This window comes from Rhinopithecus bieti, unplaced genomic scaffold, assembly GCF_001698545.2.
Source record: "Rhinopithecus bieti isolate Rb0 unplaced genomic scaffold, ASM169854v2 scaffold_38527, whole genome shotgun sequence".
NCBI classification, from domain to species: Eukaryota; Metazoa; Chordata; class Mammalia; order Primates; family Cercopithecidae; genus Rhinopithecus; species Rhinopithecus bieti.
In genome coordinates this window covers 590,066-604,294 of record NW_016816004.1, presented here as the reverse complement: position 1 = coordinate 604,294, position 14,229 = coordinate 590,066, and the positions used below count along the sequence as shown (strand labels likewise).

The 14,229-nt window shown below is 37.4% G+C and overlaps 1 long non-coding RNA gene across 1 annotated transcript in view; it reads left to right on the top strand.

Moving 5' to 3' along the window:
* Positions 1–298: 298 nt before the first annotated feature.
* LOC108516671 (uncharacterized) overlaps positions 299–14,229 on the top strand; it is a 15,454-nt gene continuing 1,523 nt past the window's right edge. Inside the window, exons 1-2 of the long non-coding RNA XR_001881907.1 lie at positions 299–436; positions 6,038–6,188. This is a non-coding gene — a long non-coding RNA (uncharacterized LOC108516671). The remainder of the gene's footprint in view (positions 437–6,037; positions 6,189–14,229) is intronic.

Sequence of the window (14,229 nt, the reverse complement as noted above, 5' to 3'; positions counted from 1 at the left end):
GACCTCCTGACTTCTGAGACAGGAAATTTTCCAAAATACATCATGATTTTGTTTTGTTTTGTTTTTTTTTTTTTTTTTTTTTTTTTTTTTGCACAAATCAGCATGACCCAACAACAAAACTCACATGAACCAAAAACATCCTGCTAGTTATACTTATTTGATGGTGTATCTCTGGGCACCATGACCTTAAAGGGCCATGAAGCAATTATGACATAGCATGAATGATCAAATAATTCCTTCCTGTATTGTTCCTGTCATGAGACTGAGCCATGTGTTCTGTGAAGACAGGCAAGTTCAATACTCATGCTGAGTTATACTTAAAAATTGGCACATGTATTTGGAATGCACTTGGGAAAGACATCATTGCACAAAAGTGTGTATTCAGAAGAGATAACAAGTTTGGCTTACAACCATAGAAACCAAGTTTCCGGGCAAAGTATGTCATTTTGCAGCTGTTTCCTGCATCTGTAACAATCTTACTACAGTTAACCAGATTAAGCTGGAGGTGTCAGGATATAACCTGGGAGCATGTCTCTTGATGACTCCTCTGGGGTGTTGGGGAATTTTAGTTCAAACAATTACTAATATCTCTATAATAAGCTATTGTAAGATGTACTAAGATCAGTGAGTAAGAATAATTATAACTCTAAACCATCTTTTCCACAAACTTCAAGAAGCTGAACTAACTTTGCTGAAACATCAAATGGGAAATATACTTATCTTAGGGAAATTGAGGTGGGCATATCTTTCAGGAATGTCTTTGGAAATATTTATAGGAGGGTAAGCTGACATCCAGAATAAGGAGTTCAGCTCAAGAAAACTAATTTAGTTCCATGAAGTGGACATTCCAAAGTCCAAAAACAAGGAGACACAGGGGAAACAAGGGAACTATATATATAAACAAAAATATTTATAGAATGTTTATATATGTAGTGATAACGGTTCCTCAGCCCAGCTTCCTTATTTGGGCTCATTCATATGACTAATCTTTATTGAGCTCTTAACTTCTGCCAATAATAGGCATATAAGAATATTATACAAGACACGGTCTCTACCATTCAGGAATTTATTACCTCTATGGGAAATAAACGAGTACACCAATAATTACAATGAGAAATGACACTAATAGTATCACTTCCTGCATCTTGCTTTGCATCTCTCTCATGTCTTGATTTAGAGTTCCTTGGGTATGCTCGTATTACTCCTACTACAGGGTAAGCTCTTTGAAAATAGTGATTATGTCTTTGAGGCTTTTGCAGTGCTTGGAAATGCCAAATGTTTTACAAGCAAAAAGGAATACTTTGACTATGAGCAAAGCCTTACAATTTATAAACAACTTTTAAGTCCACAAAAGCCACTTGGCTAAGGGCCACTATAACCCTATGAAATGGTTAGGGCCTGTATGATTATCTCTATTTCTTAGTCAATGAAAATAAGGTTTGGAAATCTCAAATTGATTTCCCAATATAAGTGGTAGAAGAGGCACTAGGCTCTATTTTCCATTCCCTCTGTTATTCCTATGACTATGTACTGCCTCCTTAGAATATGATAAATGATCCACAAGTGTGATGCATGTTTGAAAGAGAGATAGATCATTTGAGTAATCAAAAGATGTCATAAAATATGGCATTGAGCTTAAAGTATTGCTTCAAGACCTCTCTAATATTAACCATATCTCAGTTAAGAATTTTTTTGCTATTTTGTTGATTTTGTTCCAATTTGCTCTTCTGATTCATATTGAAGATGCTATTTTAAGTTGGAAACTTCTAGAGAACAAGGCAATATTTTTGTATGTGAAGAATAGTATTCTGAATACCTGTTGGTAATAACTACTTGATTTTCAAGTACTGGGTAATTTATCTCGAAATTTTAAGACTTAGACACACACAATTGTAGAGCTAGAAATGATTCTAGAAATAAAGTAGTAAAATTGTCCTAAATGTTTTGCCATGCAGTGGCCTTTTATGAGCCTCCTCCCCACATAGTTCTCCCCTACTTATTTTAAATATTTTTCTGCTATTATTTAGTTCAAAAATAAAGAGAACATGTCACAAGTCTGCAAGGAATGCACAAACTAATGTGAGCTGTAAATCTGTAATTAGATAAGTGTACAATAAACATTATCCTCTCTCTATCTTATGTCCTTTTAATCTGCTTCATCCCAGGAAATGGTGTCACTGTTCACTCAGCTGCCCATGTCTCCAGCCTAGGTTTCATCCTTCATTCCTCTTTCTCTCATAGCCCAAATCCAATTCATTTGAAGTTTACCAGCATGGCTACTGCTCTTAATTCAGCTCAGTTATCACTTCTTTGAAAAGACTGTCCCTGACCTCTTGATTTAATGCAGCCAGCCTCCCTGCTATGGTTTGAATGTGTTCCCTCCAAAATTCAGGTGTTGCCAATGTACCAGTGTTAAGAGGTAGGGCCTTTAAGAAGTGATTAGGTCATGAAGGGTCCTCCCTCATGAACAGAATTAATGCCCTTATAAAAGAGGTTTCCAACAGCATTTGGCTAGCTTGCCCTTCCACCCTCTGCCATGTGTGCCACAGCATTCCTCTTCTCCCAGAGGATGCATCAACAAGGTGCCCTCTTGGAAGCAGAGAGTAGGTCTCACTGGAAAACCAAACCTGCCAATGTCTTGATCTTGGTCTTCCCAGTCTCTAGAACTACGGGAAATAAATTTCTGTTCTTTATAAATTACAGTCTGTGTTATTTTGCTATAGTAACACTCCCCAACTTCCGCTACCCTCTATACTCTTAAACTGTTTTATTTTTATTAATGGTACCAATTACTACCTGAAGTAATATTATTTAAACATTTATTTATTATTTACTTCATACTAGAATGTATAAAAATCATGAATTTAAGTACTTGGTGTTATTCTCTGCTGTATCATCAGTTACTAGAACACATAGTAGAAAGTCAACAAATATTTTGGTGGATGACTAGATGGATGACTGTATGGACAAATGAATGGATAGACACATTAGCTAATTGATGATTAAATGGATGAATACATGAATAGAATGATATAGTGGGAGTACAATGAAAAGAAATGAGAAACTATGGCTGAAGGAAAAGCTAAAGATGATGATAATCAGTTGAGTCTTAAAAAAAATAAGTAGAAGTTAATAAGACAAATTAGGTTGAGGGGAGCAGTGCCAGCTAAGGAAGCTGATACAGACATGAGAGTGGGTATAGATCTTTCAGTGAGTGTGGAATACAAGGTATGGATCAGAAGTCACAGGAAAAGAGCAGTTTATTAGACTGAGGCCATATATCTAAAGACCTGGCATCCTTGCTAAGGACTTTGGATTTACTCTTTGAGTAATATGGAACAGATTTTATAAATAAAAGTACCATAATCAGATCTGTGGTGAACATGGGTTGAGCACACTTTATAGGGAAGAGCCAGGAGTCAGGAAGACAATTTAGGGCATACTTACAACATTATCAACTATACTATCAACTATGAATTGAGGACCTAGGCCAAGGGTGTGTCATGAACATGAGCTCGGAGAAACATAAATAGGACATAGTTCTGAAATAAAGTAACAGAATTATATAGTTGCGTTTGAGAAAGGGGGAGATGAAAAACTAAGGGTGATTCCACAATGCCCTGCTTGGGACATGACAAGAGGGTGATGGGTTAATGAAAGCAGGGAAGCCAGAGGAAGGGTCAGGAAGTAAGAGGAAACATAAGAGTTCAGTTCAAAGGAACAATAAAACATACGGGGTTTGAGAGATTTGTTGGGTACTTGGACATTTGGTTTGGGAACTGACAGAGAGATTAATCTTAAGAGCACAATGTTTATGAGCATCAAACTATAGGTGGTAGTTTAAGCTAAGAGAGTGTCCATCAAACAAACTTTGTGTATTAATAATTATTTTTATACCTTTAACTTATAAAAATAAAACTTCTAATCAGAGCTACTAATTAGAACCCATGCTAACAAAATACTATGTTGATGATTTGAATATAAAACAAAGAAAATTGAATTTTAGTTGTCTTTTGTTGAATGTATGATTTCTGAGTTTTTTTTTTTTTTTTTTTTTTTTTTTTTTAACATATGGTCAATAACAGTCCTTATTCTTTGCAAATACCTGCTAGGGAGGAAGTCTAGGGCCTTCAAGTTAGGAACCAATGACCTAGTCCAATCCTTTAGGGAACACATCCTTAAACCCAAGGCATTATATCAGTTTAACATTAATTAATTCCTACCTTGAACTTGAATATGGAGGCTCTGTAGCCATGGAAGCTCCTTGTGTCTTCTTTAGGATTTCCCTCAGCTTATTTGATACAGCAGTAAAAGAACATGAGTTGAGGAATATTTTGACCTAAAGGCCACTAAGTTCTGACCAGCTCTCATTTTACCTTTACCTATGCCCTTATCCAGGAAAGTGGGGACATGTGCACAGGACGAGAAGAAGAATGACACTGGTAAAAGGACATGAGAGAGAAACATACACATTTTGCCAGTTTTGTCCTTAATAAGGAACAAAAGCAATATTAAGAAGTTATATGTCTAGTTTCTAGAAAATATAAGTAGATTGTCAATTTACTGGAGGTATGATAGAAGAAAGCCACATCAAGAATATGAAAATGGAATCTGCTTACAAGCAGAAATTGCTTAATTTAACTACGGGAAAATGCTAATGCTCTTAAAAATTAAAAACATAGGCCGGGCACGGTGGCTCAAGCCTGTAATCCCAGCACTTTGGGAGGCCGAGACGGGCGGATCACGAGGGCAGGAGATCGAGACCATCCTGACTAACACGGTGAAACCCTGTCTCTACTAAAAAATACAAAAAAACTAGCCGGGCAAGGTGGCGGGCGCCTGTAGTCCCAGCTACTCGGGAGGCTGAGGCAGGAGAATGGCGTAAACCCGGGAGGCGGAGCTTGCAGTGAGCTGAGATCCGGCCACCGCACTCCAGCCCGGGCGACAGAGCGAGACTCCGTCTCAAAAAAACAAAAAACAAAAAAACAAAACAAAAAAAAAATTAAAAACATATTTGAGAATTATTAGGAAAACAAAAGTATATATTTGCATAATGCCTATGTCTGTAATTTTTAAATTTCCAGTCAAATTATTATTACTCCTTGTTATTTAAAATTACTTATCCTTTTAAATTTCCCAGAGGCACTAAACATGACCCCCATAATATCACCGTATGGAGATTTACCATGGAAAAGATCACTTTGGTGGCACACGGCATGTAGGTAACCTTATAATCCTAGTCACAACTGCAAAATGGGCAGTTTTTTATTGGAAATGAAAATACTTCTCTCTCAATTCTTAGAAACTCAAGGTGTTCAGAATTAATTTTTCAGGATTTCTAACTTTTCATTCTACCTTCCTTCTCACATCCCAGTAAAAATGATTTATCCTGAATTATAACCACTGTAGGCTATTTGAGAAGAGGTATGCCCCAAATTCTAGTTAGAAATTCCATTCTAGCACCCCCTTAGCTATTAAAATGGCCTTAGACAGGTACATAACTTCTTTAAGATTGGTTTTCCTCATCCATACACTAAGAATAATTGGTCCACATAGTAAGATTGCTTTCAGGACTAGAGAAGATACTACAAAGATGGCCCTCAGTTCCATAGCTGACACCTAGAAGTGCTTAAAATATTTAAATATATTGTTTAAAATAATTCAACTAAACCGTAAGTAGGAAGGAATGACCAGATTTAAACATTCAGGATATAGTATATGCTGTAAAATTGAAGTCTATAGCTGAATTAATTTCTTATTAATGGAATAAATAATAAAAAAGTTTAACATGCTTTCTATGCACCATATTATGATTTACCTATAATATCTTATTTAATCCTCAAACAATTCAATGAAGGAAGTTATAATATTAGGGGAAATTTACAGATGAGGAAACTGGGGCACAAACAGGATAAGTAAATTGTCCAAAGTCATACATAACTACCAGAGCTCAGATTCAAATGTAAGCCATCTAGTTCCAATTTAAATTGAGAATTTTCCCATCTCCCTTTTGTCTACTATGTCACCCAAAACCCAGAAAAAAGTGGAGCAGCAATTTTCCACCTGAGAATCAATCATTGCTGACACCGAAAGATTGCTTCAGAGAGGAAGAACAAATGTTTAGAGAGGAAGAACAATCAAAGGAGACTGACAAGCAAGGCAGCAGAGAAGGGAGGGGCAATGGATAGGTAAGTTTCCAATACTAGACTCAATTTTCATTTTGGAAGCTTTTCGTCATAATCAGGAAGACAATGAAAACTAAAAACAGAACAAATCGGTGGCTTTAAAATTAAAAACCAACAGTCCAAATCTGATCTAGACTTTTAAAAATTAGTTTTGCTGGCCAAATAAATACCAGAGGAATATTCCCAATTTGTCCATAAAGCTCCATCACTGGATTAGAAATAAAGACACGTGATCCCTGCTCCTGCTCTGACTCAGTAGTTTACCATACAAGGTAGAATCTTTGTTTCAAGAGGTAGAGAGGTGAAAAATATCTGAGAGAGGAACATGCCCAGTTGAAACTGGCATAGGGGATGAAAGTGCTGATAACCAAAATTAGCTTACAACAATGCTTACTAGATACATCAACAGTTTTCTGTGTGGCTGTCAGTGAATGGGAGCCAAAGACAGTCACCTGGGAGTGTCCTTTGTGACTTTAAGGATTACTCAACTCCCCCCTCTACTTTTTTCAGTGCACAAGTGCAATAATCTCAAATCAGAAATTAAAGAAAGAAAAATATGGTCTTAAAATTCTTCCATAGTCCCCCTAGCACTCACACATTTTATTTGTGAAGTGATAACGTTACTTGAGATAATTTCTGAGGTTCTTTTTGGTTTTATTGCTCAATGATAGCTTCAAGAATCAGTGAAATTCTAGGTGTCTCGCCTAAAAAAGTTTTAGGAAATATGTTTATACTATAAAGATGTATAAAACATAGTAATGAGTATGTGTGAACAACTGACATATAAAAAATTTTATTAATATACAAATTCCATATTACACATTGTTAAGTAGCCATTATTTAAAATTTCAGTTATGCTTATAAACAGGTTATACAACATGGACAGATGCTTAAATTATTATGTCAAATGAGAAAAGGCAAATATAAAATTTTATGTACAATAGAGTGACAATCATAATTCAAAATGTACAGAAAAATGACTGGCTGGAAATAAACAAACTGTTAGTATTGATTGTTAATAGGTAGTAGGAATAAGCATGATTTTCCTCTGCTCTTCTAATTTCCAATTTTCTACAAGTATGTTATTTTTATAAAAATGTTGATCATCTACATATATTTTGGGATTTTTTTTTTTAAAGTTTAAACTATTTTATATTGCAGCTGGCACTGGGTAACAGCATTGGGCAACAGAGGACAAGCAGGCAGAGGCCAAGGTATCCATGAGCGAGAAGCCTTACATAGTAAACCAATCATATAGCCATAGTCATGTCACCTGATAGAATGTAGACCAACTCAATTGTGATAAAGAACCCAAAGAACTCCAATTTCTTCAACAAATAATTGTTAACACTATTATTTGTTAATAATAGGATTTCTCCTAATGAAATCTGAAATCATTTTACCAGTGTGATAGTTAATTGTATGTGTTCCCCTTACTGAATCACAGGATACCCAGATACTTGATTAAACAGTATTTCTGAGTGTGTCTGAGGGTATTTCTGGAAGAGATTAGTGTCGGAATAAATCGGCTAAATAAAGCAGATTGCCCTTCCCAGCGTAGTGGGTAGCATCCAATCTGTTAAAGGCCTGAAGAGAACAAAAAGGTGGAAGTGAGAATTTGCTGACACTGCCTGACTACTTGAGCTGGGGCATTGATCTTCTCCTGCATTTAACTCTCCTTGTTCTCAGGTCTTCAGACTGACACTGGAATCTGTACCAAAATCTCCCCATTTCTCAGGCCTTCCAACTACACCACTGTCTTTCCTGGGCCTCCAGCTTACAGATCACAAATTGTAGAATTTCTCAGCCTCTATAATCACAAGAACCAATATTTTGTAATATATATAATGAGATACCCTGTTGATTCTGTATCAACATACTACTGGTTCTGTATCTCCAGAGAAGCCTGACTATTCCAACCAGATATCACACACTATTCATGCCAATACAAGGTTCTGAGATCATTTTATTTTTTATGATAGCCTAGGCCATGTTCTGATATTTAGCCAGCAACACAATAAAAAGTAATTAGTCCATAACATGCTTCTATATAAGCAAATATACAAAGTAAAGCCTGCTCGTCTTTCTATAAACTTGCTTTCATTTTTAAAAAGCTACTTCTGGCCCAATGAGAGAGAAGCACAAAGACAGCAGAAGCTAAACTTTCTCGTCATTCAGATCTTTGAAGAATTTTCAAACCATCTACTTGCAAATCTTAATAGTAATGAATTTCAATAGAGGAAAAATATCATCAATCATTAATTTGCTTAATTTTGTTGGCCAAGTTCTTTCATACACTAAACAGGAAAAGAAATGACTCCACAAGGAATAGGGAGATGTGAATGTAGAATCTCGGTACCAAAACCACATTCCCTGGCACCCATTGTGGGGTTTGTTTTAAACCCTAGGCACCACCAATCTCTGTCTTGGAAAATCCTTCTTGGGCATCCATCAAGCTGCAGGAGATGGTCTCTTTTTGACTAAGCAGAGCCTGGAGAGGAAAATCAGGGGTAATCTGAAATGAAGGATCCTAATAGCACACTGCTTCTGCCCACATCAGGGCCTTCCCAGACAGTGAGGGCTGAAATCAGTTGCCAAGAAAAGCCTTCAGGGTTCAATTAAGAGCAATGAGATGTAGGAAAATACTTAGCAAAAACCAATCTCTCAAACCAGCATAGGATGTAAAAATTCTGGATGTTGTGAGCAATATATTACCACTAGATCCTTCTGATTATATTAGGTGTATAATTAGACCTTCTTTACCAAATAAGTTTGGCTCTCTTTTAAAGTACAAGGTGAACACGACTCCTAAGGTCTACCCTGAAGGGTAGAACAGGTTAGAAGAGAAGAAACATTATTTTTAAAAAGAAGTAAAGGTGCTCGCTTCGGCAGCACATATACTAAAATTGGAACGATACAGAGAAGATTAGCATGGCCCCTGCGCAAGGATGACACGCAAATTCGTGAAGCGTTCCATATTTAAAAAAAAAAAAAAAAAAAAAAAGAAGTAAAGACCTACTGACTAAAAAGAGCAAATATCCGAAATCAATGGCTTTAAGACACAATTTCAGGGATATCTACCTTTGGGATAATATATTCATTTTTCTTAAGAACAACTTGAATTAACTAAAAAGCAAATACCTTGTGATCATAGAATGCTAGAATCAGAAGCAGCCTTAAAGATTATTTAATCCAAACCTCCTCATTTTCTTATGAAGCCACTGAAATCTAGTGAGATTTAATGGCTGCCTGTATTAGTCCTTTTCCACGCTGCTGATAAAGACATATCCAAGCCAGGCACAGTGGCTCACACCTGTAATCCTAGCACTTTGGGAGGCCAAGGTAGTTGGATTACAAGGTCAGGAGTTCGAGACCAGCCTGGCCAATTTGGTGAAACACCAACTCTACTTTAAAAAGTATAAAAATTAGCTGGGTGTGGTGGCACATGCCTGTAGTCCCAGCTACTCAGGAGGCAGAAAAATCACTTGAACCTGGGAGGCAGAGGTTGCAGTGAGCCAAGATCGTGCTCCTGCACTCCAGCCTGGGCAACAGAGCAAGATTCCATCTAAAAGAAAACAGAAAACAAAAAAAGACATATCCAAGACTGGGCAATTTACAAAAGAAAGAGGTTTAATTACACTTCCACATGGCTAGGGAGGCTTCACATAGTGGCAGAAGGTAAGGAGGAGCAAGTCATGTCTTACATGGATGGCAGCAAGCAAAGAGCTTGTGCAGGAAAACTCCCCTTTATAAATCCATCAGATCTCATGAGCGTTACTCATTATCACAAGAACAGCATGGGAAAGACCTGCCCCCATGATTCCATTACCTCCCACTGAGTACCTCCCACAACACGTGAGAATTCAAGATGAGACAAGGGTGGGGACACAGCCAAACCATATCATTCCACCACTGGCCCCTCCCAAATCTCATATCCTCACATTTCAAAACCAAATATGCCTTCCCAACAGTACCCCAAAGTCTTAACTCATTTCAACATTAACTCGAAAGTCCACAGTCCAAAGTCTCACCAGAGACAAGGCAAGTCCTTTCTGCCTATAAGCTTGTAAAATCAAAAGCAAGTTAGTTACTTCCTACATACAATAGGGGAATAGGCATTGGATAAAACAACCATTCCAAATTGGAGACATTGGCCAAAACAAAGGGGCTACAGGTGCCATGCAAGTCTGAAATTCAGTGGGGCAGTCAAATCTTAAAGTTCCAAAATTATCTCCTTTGACTTCATGTCTCACATCCAAGTCATGCTGATGCAAGAGGGTTCCCATGGTCTTGAGCAGCTCAGCCCCTGTGGCTTTACAAAATATAAACCCTTTTCTGGCTGCTTTCACAGACTGTGTTGAGTGTATATGGTTTTTCCAGGTGCACAGTGCAAGCTGTCAGTGGATCTACCATTTTGGGGTCTGGAGGATGGTGGCCCTCTTTTCACAGCTCCACTAGGTGGTGCTCTAGTAGAGACTCTGTGTGGGGGCTCTGACCCCACATTTCCCTTCTGCACTACCAGAGGTTCTCCATGAGGCCCCAACCCTGCAGCAAACTTTTGCCTGGGCATCCAGGTGTTTCCATATGTCTTCTGAAATCTAGATGGAGGTACTCAAACCTCAATTCTTCTCAACACCACATGGAAGCTGCCAAGGCTTGAGGGTTCTACCCTCTGAAGCAACAGCCCAAGCTGTACCTTGGCTCCTTTTAGTCATGGCTAGAGTGGCTGGGATGCTGGGCACCAAGTCCCTGGACTGCACACAGCACAGGGACCCTGGGCCAGGACCACTAAACCATTTTCTCCTGAGCCTCCAGACTGCTGATGAGAGGGTCTTCCATGAAGACCTCTGACATGCCCTGGAGACATTTTCCCAATTGTGTTGGGGATTAACATTTGACTCCTCATTACTTATTCAAATTTCTGCAGCAGTCAGCTAGAATTTCTTCTCAGAAAATGGGTTTTTATTTTCTATCACGTTGTAAGGCTGAAGATTTTCAAAATTTTATGCTCTGCTTTCCTGATAAAACTGAATGCCTTTAACAGCACCCAAGTCACTTATTGAATACTTTGCTACTTAGAAATTTCTTCCACCAGGTACCCTAAATCATCTCTCTCAAGTGCAAAATTCCACAAATCCCTAGGGCAGGGCAAAATGCTGTCACTCTCTTTGCTAAAACATAACAAAAGTCACCTTTGCTCCAGTCCCCAACAAGTTCCTCATCTCCATCTGAGACCACCTCAGCTTGAACTTTATTGTCCATATTGCTATCAGGTTTTGGTCAAAGCCATTCAACAAGTCTCTATGAAGTTCCAAACTTTCCCACATCTTTCTGTCTTCTTCTGAGCCCTCCAAACTGTTCCAACCTCTGCATGTTACCCAGTTCCAAAGTTGCTTCCACGTTTTCAGGTATCTTTTCAGCAGCACCCCACTCTACTGGTACTAATTTACTGTATTAGTCCATTTTCACACTGCAGTTAAAAACATACCCAAGACTGGGCAATTTACTAAAGAAACAGGTTTAATTGAACTTAAGTTCCATGCAGCTGGGGAAGCCTCACAATCATGGTGGAAGGCATGGAGGAGCATCACATCTTACTTACATGGATGCCAGCAAGCAAAGAGCTTGTGCAGGAAAACTGCCCCTTATCATAACCGTCAAATCTCAAAATACTTACTATCACGAGCACAGCATGGGAAAGACCTGACCCCATGATTCAATTACCTCCCACTGGGTCTCTCCCACAACATGTGGGAATTCAAGATGTGATTTGCGTGGGACACAACCAAACCAAATCACTGCCTAAAATGAGACTGCTTAGCAGGATCAGAGTCACTGAAATAATCTCTCACATTCAAATAGAACTTTGAGATTCCCAAGCACTTTTTAATTTAATGACTTATTTAATCCTCAACCAGCTCTGAGAGGCATGGTAGCAGAGACGAATCAGTGGGTTGGTTCATGTATTTCTGACACTTTTCCAAGTAAAATTACTTATCACTTGGGAGAAAATTAGGGTTCAAAACCTGAAAAATGTTCTTAATTCAGTTTTGCCAGTTCATTTATAAAAATGTCAAGAGCTTCTATGTTCTTATTGGTATTTTGTCTCAGAATCATGCAGGATGATGACCAGCTATCTGTGAATTCTGCTGAAGTAGGAGGAATTCAGACTTTTAAAGGGAAAACCCCTATAATGGTATCATTTCTGTTCATTGAAGAATAAAACACAATTGTTTCCCTTAGATATTTTTAATGGTTTGACAGATGGGAATCTGCAGGTAAGAGTTGAGGCATACTCTTTTCTGGAATTGAGGATGAGACTTGTCCTGAGATTGATGGTCCCCTCCATTCTTGGAAGAGGGGATTTACTGGCTTATTCATGGTTTTATTTCAGCCTTAACACATCTCAGAAGTATTTTGATTCTGAAGTGCATTAAAGCTTGAATTCACCTACAAATTCACCAGTTTGTCTGTAATCGAATCTACCAAGAGCAAAATTTAAATTGGGCCTAGACAGAGACTCTTGCTCTAGGAGTGATTAATGTGACTTCCATTCCTTTCCCACTTCCTCTCCAAGGACTGATGTGGAAAGCAAGACTACACCAATGCCTAAATAAGCAGAAACTTTCTTCCTTTATTGCACTTTTAAACATTACAGTTTATATAATGTATTGATTAAAAACATATTTTAATCATACTTAAAGTGATATATTTAACTTAATTTCTTCCCAAATAAAATAATCACATTCTCCAATGCCCAGTTAAGCTCTTTTCTTCCTAAAGCTACTAACTAAACAGCCAGTCTTGAGTAAACTAGCAATTCTGTTCTTTGTATGGAAGTTGGATTAGAAGGTACATGAAGTTCAAACAGGAATAACCAGTAAAATTTAATGAAATTAGGTGCAGATTGGGGATTTTAAACATTTGTGCTTCTCAGACTTGGCACATGATGGTATATGTCTTTTATCTTCCCCAATTTGAAAGATTTTGCTGGCATCACTCCTTGTTAAACCATGTGACACGTAATTGGTTCAAGGCTCATACTCCTATTAATTGTCCCTTTTGGCCTAGATAGCTTTGAATATTCCTCATAAGAGATTATAATGAAGGATACATAGGCTGAAGAGTTCTAAATAGAAGCTTCACGTTACACACAAAGACCACCATTCATGAAAAGGTTTTCCATTTGATTTTATTGTCTAGTAAATAAACTGAGTGGGTTTTGTTTTCTTTTGTTTTGTTTTGTTTTGTTTTTTGAAGGAAAACTGGGCCTTTATCACACTTATAAATTGTAACATCTGGGCTTCTGTGGAGCTTGATAAGTCTGTTCAAGGCCAAGAAAAGCCATGAATCTATAGAAAATTACCAAAATCCATTTTCTTCCTCTCAAATTTATATCTGGACCAAATTGTAAATACTGAACGTAGAGGGAATTTATCTGAAAAAGAATCTTTAAAAGCACATCAACTGCATTTCCATTTCATTCTTTCAGTTGAACTTAGGCATTTTGAACAATATAGTTGTTTATCATCTCCACATGATAGACGCAGTAGCACTCTCCTCTTTGTATTTTCTATATTTCATAGTCTCTGACTATTTTTTAAATATTTCTGATATATAGCATTGCTAAGGAAAAAGAGAAAAGGAATACAAATAGTCTCATGTCTGCAAGTGTCCATACACTATCTCTTACCTCTTCTTCATTTTTGTATATAAGTAGTCTACTAGATTGCAATTACAATGAGCATTAGATATTCTGAACTCTCTATTAATCAAGAACATATCGGAAATATTTTCAATTACAAAATCTAATATTGGATAAGAGCTAATGAAGACAGATAATTAAATCTCCTGTTACACTGATGGGGATTAAAGTATTTCTAATTTCAAGATCTAATATTGAAAAAAACTAATGAAAAAGGATACTTAAAACTCTGAGTAAGAAACTAGGATGTTATGTGAAATCACCTCTTATACAAGAACAGGTTCAAAGAGACGTTCATTTTCTTTTTTTTTTTTTTTTTTTGAGACGGAGTCTCGCTCT